We start from the raw sequence: 14,276 nt of genomic DNA on the forward strand, positions 1-14,276 counted from the left end.
AGGTTAAGTAACTTGCCCAGAGTCACACAGCCAGTGCAGGGTAGGAAAAGGATTTAGACCCAGGTAGTTTGACATGAGGGCTTGTATTCTTATCAGGATGCCATGCTGCCTCTAGGTGACCTCTAACATTGCTTCCACTTCTCATTTCGACACTCTTTGAATGACCTCCCAATTCTGGAATGTGGGTGTCCTAGCAAGGCATTTCTTTTGACAGCTCTGCACCACACATATCTCCTTTCCTTATTACACAGGATCCAGTTATTTCAACAATCCAAATCCTTGATGCTAAGGGCTAGGAAGGTGGTTAAATTTTCCTAAGAGAGAAATCAAGTATTTTACACATGACCTCCGAGAATAAACTACTTGAAATAAGATCAGCAACCTAACCCCTTAGAAGTTCTGCAGAAGGCCAGTCTGTTTTATAAACCGATGTGTTAGCCATGCTCCTCTTTCTGAGATTACAGAGTGATTTACTGCCTCTGAGCATTATTCATTCTACCTGTAAAGCCCTTTTTGACTATTGGTCCTTGACCATATGCTCTGCCCAGCCTAGGTTTGGAATTATTAACCTCCTAGGGCTGTGTTTATGAGGACCTTGCGGAAGCACTGCTAAGGTTCTACCTTATATGTGCATTAACTCAAGGAGAACTCAGGGAAACCTAACGACAGGCTTATGATGAATGTTGTTATGAGAAATGCCCGAGAAACAAATGGGCATTTGAAGAGATTAGACACTTTAAAGCATCAATAATCCATCCTCAACCTGTTTGACTTTTGACCCAGCTCTGGCACCTGAGTGCAAGAGGGCTGTAGGCATGAGACCCCCTGCCTGGGTGGTAGCTGGCAGAGGCAAGGTGGCTGCCATGGGAAATGGAGAAGCAAACAGCTTCCCTAAAGGACACTGAGATGAGAAGCAGCTAGAAGGGGGTCGAGGGACCAGGATACCTGGCAGAGAAAAACAGCATCCTTGCTCCAACCCCATCATTCCTCTCCCCAGCCTTTGCCAGCTCTGCCTCGAGGGTCAAAGGGCTCACGGGAGACTCCAGGGCTCCCGTTGTCCAGCTCCCTTCTTTCTCTCCAGTTCTCCTCCCGGCTTCTTTCTCTGATTCTTTATGTTCCCTGCTCTCCCAGCGGCCTTATGCTGCGCTACATACCAGCTGCCCTCAACAACATTCAATCTGCAGCCTCCAAGTTACACGTTTTCCTTGTATACTCATTCCCAGAAAGTCTTTCTTGATTACATACTGACATAGAAGAAAGACAGGACCAGGAGGATTGGAGAATGTCTTTATTTCTATTTAATTACTAAATTATTTAGGTTTTTATTTTCCTGATCCTGATTCTGGCTCTTGCTTAAGTACTAACTGATAGCACTTGTTCTTCAAATCACTTTTTATACTTTCCCAACAATTCACACCTGATGATTCCCATCACTCTAGAGCTAGGATACAATCATCAAGGTTTTAAACATGAGGAACTTCTGTTGACTCTCACTGAGTAGCAGATATTTGGGATTTGGAGATTAGAGCATGAAGCGGGGGTGGGTTGCATATCTCATTCAGTGCAGGTGGTTCCACTTAATCTGGTCTTACGTCCCTTACGATTAGAACAGCCTTGCTTTGTCTAACTTAAATGTATCATGATGTTGTGCTCTCCATCCCAGGAGAAATGCAGACTTTCATCACAGTACCTACTCCTCTGGGGAATCTCTCACAGCCCTTCAAAACGGTCACCCTCCGATCCTCTCATGCTGTAGTAGGATGATCTGGGAGGGTGGGTAAAAATCTATCTGTTCTGACAAACAAGGAAACTGATGTCAAGGGGGAGATGGGGCTTCGTCAGAGTCGTGTACCTGAGGGAAAGGACCAAGCACAGAACCTAGAACCCTAATCTCCAGTCCTCTATACCTCCTGCTGCTATGCACAGAGGGGTTCTCCCCTTGCTGAGCCTCCATGCTGACCTCCAGGCCACTGCCAAGTGTCATTCCCTGATGGCGTGTTTTTAATCTACGCCCTCCAGTATCTCCAGCAGTGAGGTCAGTGTTAGTTAGGCCGTTCCATTTGTCTTTGGTTCTAATTATCAGCCCTGCCAGGGTCCCTCTCTTAAGCAAGAGGCCTGTTTTCATCAGCATCTCAAGGTGGCTGATTTCTGAGAAGGATATGGTGGTATGTGTCAGAAGCAGCTTACATCTTGACTTCCTGTCAGGATGATCAAAACTGATTCCTACCAGGAGCCTAAGAAAGATGATCCATCCCTCTTCTACCCCAGATGCTCCTCTGGGGTAGAAGACAGAGTCCCCGGGGTACCACTACACTCTTTCTTTAAATTATATGGACTTTGAAACAAGTGATCTGTTTAGACCCTTGGACCAATTAAGGGATAAGAGAGAGAATGTTTGCTGTTCTTTGTTTCTTCGATGAACTCCATAAGGAAAAGAAAAAAAAGTAGGTGTCTATGTGACCCACTATTCCAGTGACCTGGAGAAGAGGTGTCATCTATCAGGTCAGCCTCTCACCCAACTATCATGCTAGCCTTCTTGGAACACTCTGATCCAAAGAAGGACCTAAAACAAAGAATGCATATGGGAGGTGCCCAATAAATATTTGTTGAATGAATGAAAAAGAAGTTTTAACGTCCTACAGTATCTCTTCAGTTTTTAGATCACCCTCACTCTGGACTAGAGGCTAAAAGAGACAGAAAAGAAATTAAAATGAGTTTGGCACCGAGACAGGGTAAAGTTGTGTCTAAACATGAGATAGAAATCGTGTCCGTTCTTAGCGTCCCAGATTCTCCACGTGCAACGACTCAGGAGATAATGTTGGCAGACAGAAGAGAATGAAAACTTATTTCCAAGACCCCCAAACCAGTGAAAGTGTTCCATCTCCATGATCCAAACATCTAGGCCTATTCTTGACCAAAGGAAAGAGATAAAAAAATTCCCTCTCAGGAAACCCAAATTTTTGCAGAGCTGAAGAATTGCTGTTTCACAGCTTTAGCTAAACAACGCCAGCTTGATTATCAAACATTAGAATTGGGAGAAACAAGCACTGATGCAAGTAAAAGAATATTCTGCTGCTGATTTAAAGACAAGTGAATCGCTAAATATTTTTATTAGCAGCAAATTTGCTGCTTGCTGGAACTAATTTCACGCCCTGTAGATATGGTGCTTAAGTTGGAAATGGCGTTAAATTGCTCTCTCCTTGAGGCGGGTAAGGCTTCTGATGGCAACCACCGCTAAATGGCACAGACCAGGCCGCTCCTCTAAGACAGGCAGCTTTGGAGCCAATCACAGGGAAGTCCACAAGGAGTTCTTCCTTCTTCCCAAGAAATGTTTGTGTCTCAAATATCCAAACCTTTTTAAAAGGGAGTTGACTAGAAAGGACCATTCCTCCTAATGGATTGGTCCAATGGACCATTCCTTCTTGGATTTCCACCTCAATCTTTTCTCTAAACTCATAGAACGCTTTTAGTTAGTACATCCAACTCTCACTCAGTTGTAACTTAGAGGGTTTCTTGTGTGTTAGTCCTATCACTTCAACTGCACCATACAGCTCCTAAAAAGGAAAGATCACATTCTCCAGCCAGAATTGGAACCAAAGTGAGCAAATGGGCCCAACTTGCAGGTCAGGGAGTTGGAAAAGAGAACTGATGCAAAGACGGTAGCACAAAGGGTGAGACCAGGTGAGACCAAGGAGGAATAGAAAATGCAGAAGTCACGGCTGCCCCGGGGAAGTGAAAGCACATGAGCAACTGGAGTGGAGGCAAGGCCAGCTCTGAGGGTCAGGGAATTGCTGTGGCTCTGAGGTCAGAGCCAGAGGACACATTAAATAGTAAAGGTCAGAGCAAGCTGTGAGTGAACAAATAAAGCAACAGAACACAGAACACAAATACTTAAGGAAAAAGAAAAGGGCGGGGCTTCCCTGGTGGCGCAGTGGTTGAGAGTCTGCCTGCCAATGCAGGGGACACGGGTTCGAGCCCTGGTCTGGGAGGATCCCACATGCCGCGGAGCAGCTGGGCCCGTGAGCCACAACTACTGAGCCTGCGCGTCTGGAGCCTGTGCTCCGCAACAAGAGAGGCCGCGATGGTGAGAGGCCCGTGCACCATGATGAAGAGTGGCCCCCGCTTGCCACAGCACCATGATGAAGAGTGGCCCCCGCTTGCCACAACTGGAGAGAGCCCTCGCACAGAAACGAAGACCCAACACAGCCATAAATAAATAAATAAATAAATAAATAAATAAATAAATAAATAAAATTTGAAAAAAAGAAAAACCTATAGAACCACGCCATTATTATTAAAAAAAAAAAAAAAATGGGCAAGAGTCCCAAAGGTCAAAGCAACAGTCAGGAAACGTGGAGAAGCTGATGAAGTAGGAGCAAAACACACACAGAAAGGGGGGAAGGGAGAGGAGTGGACTGGGAGTTTGGGGTTGGCAGATGCAAACTCTTACATTTAGAATGGATACACAACAAGGTCCTACTGTACAGCACAGGGAACTACTCAATATCCTGTGATAAACCATAATGGAAAAGAATATTAACAAAGAATGTCTCTATGTGTATAACCGAGTCACTTTGCTGTACAGCAGAGATAGTCACAACATTGTAAATCAACTATACTTCAATAAAAAAACACACAAAGGTTGAGCTGCTCATTAAACAGATGCTTAATAATTCGTTAATACCAGAGTCAACATGGGTTCACTAAGGATAAGTTTGCCAAACTGAACTCATTTCCTGTACAGTAGAGTTATGACCTTGATACATCGGATCACGTTGCTCAAAGACTTCTGATTTAGCTAAACTCTTCACCTACAGGCTAAAGCCTGAATTCCTTAACATGGCATTCATGACCCTTCGCACGCTGTCTCATTTCCTGCTGCTCATTTCCCTGACACTGGCACTCCATCTACATTAGAATATTTGCTGTTCCTGAACCAAAGACATTCACTCTTCCATGGTTGGCTTATTCTGTTTCTTCAGTCTGGAATATCTTTCCATATCCATTCTCCACTTATCTCACAAAAATCCTACATATCTTTCAAGACCCTGTTAAAATGTCACCTCTTTTTTTTTTTTTTAATTTATTTATTTATTTATTTACTTCTGGCTGTGTTGGGTCTTCGTTGCTGCACGCGGGCTTTCTCTCTAGTTGCAGCGAGCGGGGGCTACTCTTCACTGCAGTGCACGGGCTTCTTATTGCGGTGGCTTCTCTTGTTGCGGAGCACGGGCTCTAGGTGTGTGGGCTTCAGTAGTTGTGGTACGCGGGCTTAGTTGCTCCGCAGTACGTGGGATCTCCCCGGACCAGGGCTCAAAGCCACGTCCCCTGCATTGGCAGGCAGATTCTTAACCACTGCGCCACCAGGGAAGTCCAAAATGTCACCTCTTGTATGAAGCCCTCCTTTCTCCTCTTCCCCCTATGATGAAGTAATCTCCCCTTTCTCTGGGTTCTCTATATACTTTATTTATACTGCTAATATTAATATGAAATTATATACATGGCATATTATCTATTATATTTTATATTGAAAATATATATATATATCTCCAATACAAATTTGAGGTAATGCATATTTAATTATACACATACTGATTTGGAGTTGGTGTATATATGAATGTCACTTCTATGAGTTCTTTAAGACAAGAATGATATCTTGATCATTTTTTGAGTCCTCAGCACCTAACACAGAACCTAGTAGATGGGAGCTCAACAATAAATATTTATTGATTTGAATGGGAGAAAATGCCAAATACAATGTATCTTTAAAGTAATCACATGAATAATATTGTAAAATGGGTCATTAGGCAAAACTGAAGCTGTCTGAACCCATATTCAGACTGGAAGGAGGTCTCCACTGATACCAAGGTCTATCCTAGACAATATTTTATTAGTGACCTGGAATAAAACATACAAAAAATGTTTATCAAATGTTCAGGGAGGCCGACTAATATCATAGGAAAGAGAATCAAGACTTGAAAAATGAATCTAATAGGCTGGAATCTAGTGGTCTAGAAAACTAGCAAAGTAACATTTAAATAAATGTAAAGTCCTATATTTAGATTTCAGAGATAAATTGCACATACTGAGTACAGTGGAGAATTTACTTGGCAGTAATTAATGTGCAGAAAAATTAGAAGCTTCAGTTAATCAAAAGCTTTAAAAGCAAGCAGTGAGATGTGGCCAGTAACAAACTAAGGTCTTGAGAGTCCCTGATGGTCACAGTGTGTCCAGCTCAAAAGAAGAAGTAATCACATCGCTATACTCCATACTTTTAGAGCTTATGTGAAATATTATGAGCAATTCTAGTGCCAGGTTCTAAAAGATGCTTTAATAAACCACAGTTCATCCAGATAGCTGTGACAGGGATGGTAAAGGAGTCTAGAATCGATGAAATAAACAAAGAATGAGGGAACTCTGTGTGTGCTTAACTTGGAAAACTGAAAACCAAGGGAAGGTTTCATTGTATCTTCAAATATTTTTCAAGTGGCCTTTCATGTGTTGCTACAAATGGCAAAGCTTTGACAGAATGAGCAGGAATTATGAGGACACAGAGTTTGGCTCAATGTAAGAACTTTCTCAGGTTTATAGCTATCCAACAATGAAGTGGGCAGCTTTGGGAGGTTGAAAGCTCCCCAACCCTGAATATATTCAAGCAGAGGCCAGAGAAGCAGATAAATATCTATAAGAGATTTATGGAAGAGCTGTCTCTCTCTCGTGTGTGTGTGTGTGTGTGTGTGTACACAAAAAGTATAAAGACCTTCTCTTGTTATATCTTTCAGTGGCTCATCAGAATCGGCAGGTTAATGCTTAGATTCCTTATCAGGCCACGCAAGCCCTTCATGACACAGGCCCCCATGACCCCTCACTTCATCTTCTACCCTTCCCTGCCTTCCACACTGCCTACCACAGACACTGAACTCCTGTCCCCCCACCTGTTCTGCTGGTCTCTCTTATACTGCTAGATATTTGCATATGCTGTTTCTTGTGCCTGGAACCTCTTCCCTCTTATCCTTGTGACTAATTTCCAGTCATCCATAAAGGCCCAATTCAGCATCACCTTGGAAACTCTTCTTGGCCCCTCTAATTCCTCCCCTGTAGGTAGGAAGTACCTCAGATTTGCCTGTGATGTAGCCTTTATCACACAGGGTGTTTTCTTGTTTGTCTTGAAAGTAGAATGTGAACAATCTGAAGAAAGGCACTGTATCTATCTCCACACCCCCATTTCCAGAACACCACCTGATGGATGGGGGATGCTCAGTTCTTAAAGTGAATAGTATCAGGCCCTTATTCCTTAGGTCAAAACACAACCAAGGTGTCAGGCAGAATCTGGAGTTTAATAAGTGGGCAATCAGCTCAGCTCCAGAAACAGAAGGTTTGGGGAAATGACCATTCAGGAATGGCCATCCTTCTCAACTGCAGATGAGATCACACACTGTGCTTTCTTTTTCTTTAAGGAATCTGGCTTCACTCTCTTCATTCCTCAAGCGCTCTGCTCTTTGTCACTCCCCTCCTTTCTTCTCTCCTTGTCCCCTGCTCATGTGCTGACTCCCCTAACTGTCTCAACCTGAAGAATATGTTGGCAAAGCAATGAAAGAAGCAATTCTCTTTATAATCATGTATTTATTAGATAAACTTAAGTCACATCTACTGCCCTCGGGGCCTCTGAGTTTGTGCAGCAAACTCCTATGTTAATATTTTCTATTGGGGATAGCTTGGTATGGTACCCAAAGGTTAGCAAAACAAGGTTCTGGGCTAGAAAATTCCAGAAATGAAATTTTCAAGATTTGTTTCCTTCTTATGGACAGGGACCCTCACCAATTAAAAAACGTGGGATATTTGTGAGTTTGCACTCTCATGCTGGGCCACACCTAGGTACTTGTGTGTCTCTGAGAGAATTAGATCCCTAATCTTGATTTAGCTCTTAGAGCTTCTTCCTAAGTATTTTGCCTTTCAATCCCAGAACACAGCACCGATCTATAAAAAGCCCTTTCAATTTGAGCAGCTGAGAACTCAAATAAGATCTGTACCCATATTTAAAAATCCCTCAATTCTGGGTCTGACCATCTCCTTTTGCTCAGAGCTCAAGAACTATGGCTACACTGCCCGCAGCCTCAGCTTGACCCTGTTCTAAAATACCCCGAAAGAAGGGATGAGAACACTCATTGGTGTGACCCCGCTGAACAGGAGCACTTTTCAGCTGCTCCTGGGCACAGCGAACTCTTCATCTTGTAAAGCAGCATGGGGCTCAGGCCTGCCATGGGCTGTAAAAATGCCTCAAGACATCTGCTAGTCTAGAAACCCCACGGTTCTTCCAAGACTCTCGCGCTTTCCCACAAAGCCTCGTGAGTTTCCTTCTCCCACCCACCACAGGTCCCGTATAGGCTCCAGCTGAGTGTTGCCGTAGCCAGTCTCCCAGCAGCTGCCTGGTGTCCTGCCTCTTGGGCTGCAGTCCTCCTCCTTCCCCAGAGTTGAGGAAATCAGAACTCACGGAATCCTTCTCCTGCCAGCCGCTGTCTATCAGCTCCCCGGAAAGGATTACTGGATCACAAACCCAGCCCAGGGCAGGGCCAGTGGTAGCAGATTCTCTTGCTGTTTGATTCTTTGTATCCTCCTCCGTGTCTGTAGGAGGACAGAGGAACCTGAAACTCCACCTTATCACCAGCCTTGGCACCCTCCAGGAGAGGACGCCACTTCACAAAGAACAAAGAAGTCCCACCCACCCTACAGGTGAGGAGAAATCAAAGGAGCCCTCTCACTCGACATCCCGGGCAGGAATCACCCCAAGCCAGCGAGTGGCTCAGTGTGATGGGAATCAGGCCCCGTTCTGACCACAGACTGCACTAACTGGCACCCAGTCAGTTTTTCTGACAAGTCAGATCATGTCACTCCTCTCCGCAAAGATCCTCCAATGCTTCCCGTGTCACCCAGGAGGAAACTCAAGCCCTACAAGGCCTGGCCAGGAAATGAAGCCTCCTGCCCTCTGTTACACTCTTTAGAAAACAGGGGTCTAGAAGTGAGGCCTGAGATTCACGTAAACCAGCCACCCCCCGTTTACCAGAACTCCAGCTTCTCAGTCGATGATGAGCAAAATCACAGCTCCACTCCCTCTCTGGCCACCAGCCTTTTCTTCTTTTTCAGCTTAAGATTAGACCCGGGCTTCCCTGGTGGCGCAGTGGTTGAGAATCCGCCTGCCAAGGCAGGGGACACGGGTTCCATCCCTAGTCCGGGAAGATCCCACATGCCGCGGAGCAGCTAAGCCCGTGCGCCACAACTACTGAGCCTGTGCTCTAGAGCCTGTGAGCCACAACTACTGAGCCCACGTGCCGCAACTACTGAAGCCCGCGTGCCTAGAGCCGTGCTCCACAATGAGAGAAGCCACCGCAATGAGAAGCCCGCACACTGCAATGAAGAGTGGCCCCCGCTCACCGCAACTAGAGAAAGCCCGCGCGCAGCAATGAAGACCCAACACAGCCAAAAATAAATAAACAAAATAAATAAATTTATAAAAAAAAAAAAAAGAATTAGACCCTAGAACGCCTTGTCGGCATGAAAGGCCTTTCCAGCTGTCAAATAAGCCAAATGAACCCAGTCTTCTCACAGCTGCGGACCCTAAAACATTTCATTTGATACATCTTAATGGTAAAGCTGACCAAGTTCTTCCTTATTTGGGCAAAACAGCCCTTGCAGAGAATAGACAAAATGCCTGACTCCCAGCTGTTGAGCCAACAGGTTGAATTTTCTCTGAAGAACATTCTGATGTGTAAGAACTGGCAAATAAAAATCAGAAATCAAAAGCATGTTACTTGTCTCGTCCATTTCTGAGTCCCGCCAAAGAGGGACTCTCCCCCTTCTCCAAACCCGGGATGGCAGGGGTTTTCACAAGACACAGTGCTGCAATAATTCTGAAGGAAGCTGTCCAGGTTTGCTTTCCGTTCTATTGTCTTATCCTGTCAGCTCCCTCATCTCCCAGAATCCAGGCTTAATAATTTACAGCGGAAAGACATTTAATAAATAAACGGCCAGATTGGAGCTGTCAGCTCCGCACAACGCGGCTGTTTCCGCTCGGCACCAGCACTCACTCTCCCGGCTTGCTTCAGCTAAAACAATCCCATTTGCTATTTTCATAAAATTAGTTCCTCTGCAGTTTCTATTAATCAGAACGTTCTTTGGAGAGAATTATACTGGGATTTCATCACCCTCTGAGTTCAACGGTTATGTGAATCTGATGAATTTTTATCACTTCTATGAGTGACAGAGGAGGTAAAACACACACCCACACCCACACCCACACCCACACCCACACACACACACACAAAACTTGGGTGGGCTGATGTAAGTGAGCAAAGAGCTCTTCTCTTTTATCTGCTGAAGTCTTACAGACCTGAGAACCTAGACCAGTCTCCCCAACCACACATCTGAGCAGCTTTCTCCCCAGAACACGTCTTGGGGTTATGGACTCTTAAAATCTTATGAAAACCATGGATACCACTGACCCCCCCAGAAAAGCCCACATATGCACATATACACTAAACCTTACCCTTTGGTGGGTTTGTGGACACCCACCTCCCCTCTCCACACATATGGCCCATCCATGGGCTCCAGAGTAAAAACTGTGTCCTATGCTTTTCTAATTGTCTTCACCTCCCTTAAGAAGCTTAGACTGGAATAGAAAGTCAGCTGCCTCTGAATTCCTTTGTTGAAAGAGAAAGATTTTTTTTAGAGGAAGAGCATAAAAGTGAGAAAGTTTTTCATGATGGCCATACACCTTTTGAGAAATGAGAAAAGTGGAAGACAGAAGACAACTCACATTGGCTGAAATAATGAAAGTCCAAGTATCCATAAATTGATTATGGTGCAGTATATTTGGATGAGACATGAGATCAAAGTCAGGAAAGTTTTTGATTAACTATCCTTGGCTCCAGACTATATAACATCATTCCCATCGTAAGTAAGGTAAGCTCCATGTGAGAAAAGACACTTGAATGAAAAAAAAACTTAGACCAATGGAACCACGGTTCTAGTACCAGTTTTGTCCACTAACTATGTGATTTTTTTTTTAAATAAATTTATTTATTTCTTTATTTTTGGCTGCGTTGGGTCTTCGTTGCTGTGCGGGGCGTTCTCTAGTCGCGGCGAGCGGGGGCTACTCTTCATTGCGGTGTGCGGGCTTCTCGTTGCGGTGGCTTCTCTTGTTGCAGAGCATGGGCTCTAGGCACACGGGCTTCAGTAGTTGTGGCACGTGGGCTCAGTAGTTGTGGCTTGCAGGCTCTAGAGCGCAGGCTCAGTAGCTGTGGCGCACGGGCTTAGTTGCTCCGTGGCATGTGGGCTCTTCCTGGACCAGGGCTCGAACCCGTGACTCCTGCATTGGCAGACGGATTCTTAACCACTGCGCCACCAGGGAAGCCCCTGACTCTGTGATTTTTAAGAAGAAGCAACTTATCTCTATCAATGTAAGATTTTTTTTTTTTTAATTAACACTACATGATTTCAAAAGTCTGTTTCAGTTCCAACATTCCATGGAAACTGATTCATTAGAGACCTCTAAGATGGTAAGGATCAAAACATTTTCTAAGGGCCCAGTAGTAAATATTTTAGGCTTATGAGCTATACAGCCTCTGTATTAACTACTCAACTCTGCTGTTGTAAAATGAAAGCAGCCATATACAACATGTAAACATATGAGCATGTCTGTGCTCCAGTAAAGCTTCACTTAATGGACACTGAGATTTGAATTTCATATTTTTCACATTTTTCTTCTTTTGATTTTTTCCAACCATTTAAAAATGTAAAAATCATTCTTAGCTTGCAGGTCATAGAAAAAATAGATGGCAGGCCAGTTTAGGCCCACTGGCCATAGTTTGCTGACCCCTGATCTACGGCAATAGGTAAATATTATGATCTGAAACATCACAGTCGTGATTCTGGGTGACACTGGAAGGCCAGTAACTCAGGTTCAACTACTGACAATAGTACTGCGGGGAGGGGGCGTTTCTTTAACCCAGTTTTCCAATCAGCAGAATAGAACAATGGTAGGTCTGGAATCTCAGCAAATAACTAACAATTACTTAAGTTTGGGGTACATTTTCAGATCTGCAGAAATGCTAAAATAATCACAACACATGAGAAAATGTATACAAGAAATTCAGCGCTGTTTGGCAGAAAAAAACTTGATAACTATAAAACGAACAAGAAAACTTTATGTCTTCTCTTGAAATCATTCCTTGCACTCGGTAATCCTAATGACTCCTTCTTGCCACCCCACCTCTATCAGGCAGCATAACAAATGAGTTTACACATTTGAGAAAGAGGAAATTAGACATTGGTTATTACTGCTGTTTTTGCTTGGACTTTTTTGTTTAGGAGAAAAGAAAATTGTAATTAAACAAAATGATATTCATACATATATGGTACCTATGTACACCCTACAAGTACAATGTGAGTGATACATCTACAGCAGAGATATGGAATGCTGTATAACACTTGGTGTACAGAAGACAATTTTTAAAAACAGAAAGATTGGATAGTCAAGTAATCAATCTTCTGCAGAATGAACTTTGATTAAGTGACGGCAAAAGATGGAGTGCTATGGTAACAGCACTTCCCTCAATTTCAATGGGAGGGTAGGATATGAACATTTAATCAGAAAACTAATACCTTCTCCCAGTTAAGGGAGGATAGAGTTGGGTTTTGGGGGAGGGCTCCTTCTTATGAGAGAGAAAACCTAAAACGTTATCTCCATTCAGGAAGATGTAAGAAGTTTGCAGTGCTTCCTCAGTCATACCCTATTCTTAATTTATAATTTAACTAAAGTCAGTTTGATCACTAGGAGTATAAGAAGGTTAACTCCAAATCTCAAGCTTTTAAACACTTTCCCCCCAAATATTAAAGGCCCAGAACTGGTCCTGAACAGTTGGTCTACACAACGTTATTGCCTCTGCTCTGGCTGAGGCCAGTCTCCACATTATTCCCCAGATACTCAGTGGCCAATCTTGTCTCACCCTCTTTGTCAAACTGTTTTCTCTCCGTGGATCCCCTTCCATTTCTGTTTCACCTTTCCCATTCCTACCCATATGCCAGGGCCCAGCATTAGTTCTAGCTGTACCATGAAGACCCACAGTAACTCCAGCCAAAGCAATATTTCCCCCAAACAATAAAAGTGAAGAAGTGCTCTGAAGACGACAGTGCTCCTGCAGATATGTAGTAGTATTATTATCTTTGGGGGAAATTAACTATAAATTAAGTTTGGCACATTGTCATATCTCTGTTTAGTGTTTCCTAATTGTTTCATGTGCTGTTGATGTCAACAAACCACAGGCTATTAAGGCAAGAGTCACATCGTATTTCTTTTGTATCCTCCAAGTCCCTACCAGTGCTTAGCTACAGTTAACATGCAATTCCAACGAAATGAATTAATCAAAATAATGGCTTTCTTAACCACAGAACTCCTCATTGGGCCATGTAAGGTTAAGTTGTTAAACACATAAGAAATCATTGTTTAGTACACATGACTGCAAATGAAACCTTGAAAGTAGAATAAATGTGAGACATACATTCAGTGGAATTCAACCATCTTCTTCCATTTCACTCATAAAGCTGTGATTCAGGAGCTGAATTCCCTAAATCAGAGATTCAGTGTTCCAGGATTGAACAGTTTGTTTCATGATGTTTCAGAATCTTGTGTAAGGTCAAAGGTTTGAATACTGCAGCCCTCCCATTTGGTCTTGTTTGTTTTGATTTTTGTCTGTTCACCTTTCCTGATTCAGCAATGGAGCATGCATCCTCTGTCTTATTTCCTTTGGCCTGATTTACAGGTCTTTTGGTCTAACAGGCTCTAGCCTCAGAACAAAATCATGGCAAGTTTTAGTTTGCAGTTAGGCAAGAGCAGTTTGCTAAAAGCATGGACCATTTCCAGATGCCTGGAGGCGTAGCTACAGAAGATTTACTTGATTTGACCCTGGCTCCTCTTCCCCAGTCTGTCCCGTGAGTAGAATGATTCTTGCTGCAGTGTACGTCGTAAGGCTAACGGAAGAATAATGCCAAATACAAAAAAGCGAGGTAAGGACGAATGAAAACGTGATGTTATTACAAGGTGCTTCGGACTCGGTTCTCTCCAGGAGGCTTGTTAGGGACCCTTAATGACTGAGCCTGACACCCTCTCTGAGGCCTAATTTGACTTGCCCCCAAATCCCGCGGTCCGCCGGAGCCAGTAGGTCGGGAACTGTGATGACCATTAGACTCCGGAATAGGCACTAAGGTCTAGAATGGAGGAAGAGGTG

The sequence above is a fragment of the Balaenoptera musculus genome, chromosome 8 (assembly GCF_009873245.2).
Source record: "Balaenoptera musculus isolate JJ_BM4_2016_0621 chromosome 8, mBalMus1.pri.v3, whole genome shotgun sequence".
Taxonomy (NCBI): domain Eukaryota; kingdom Metazoa; phylum Chordata; class Mammalia; order Artiodactyla; family Balaenopteridae; genus Balaenoptera; species Balaenoptera musculus.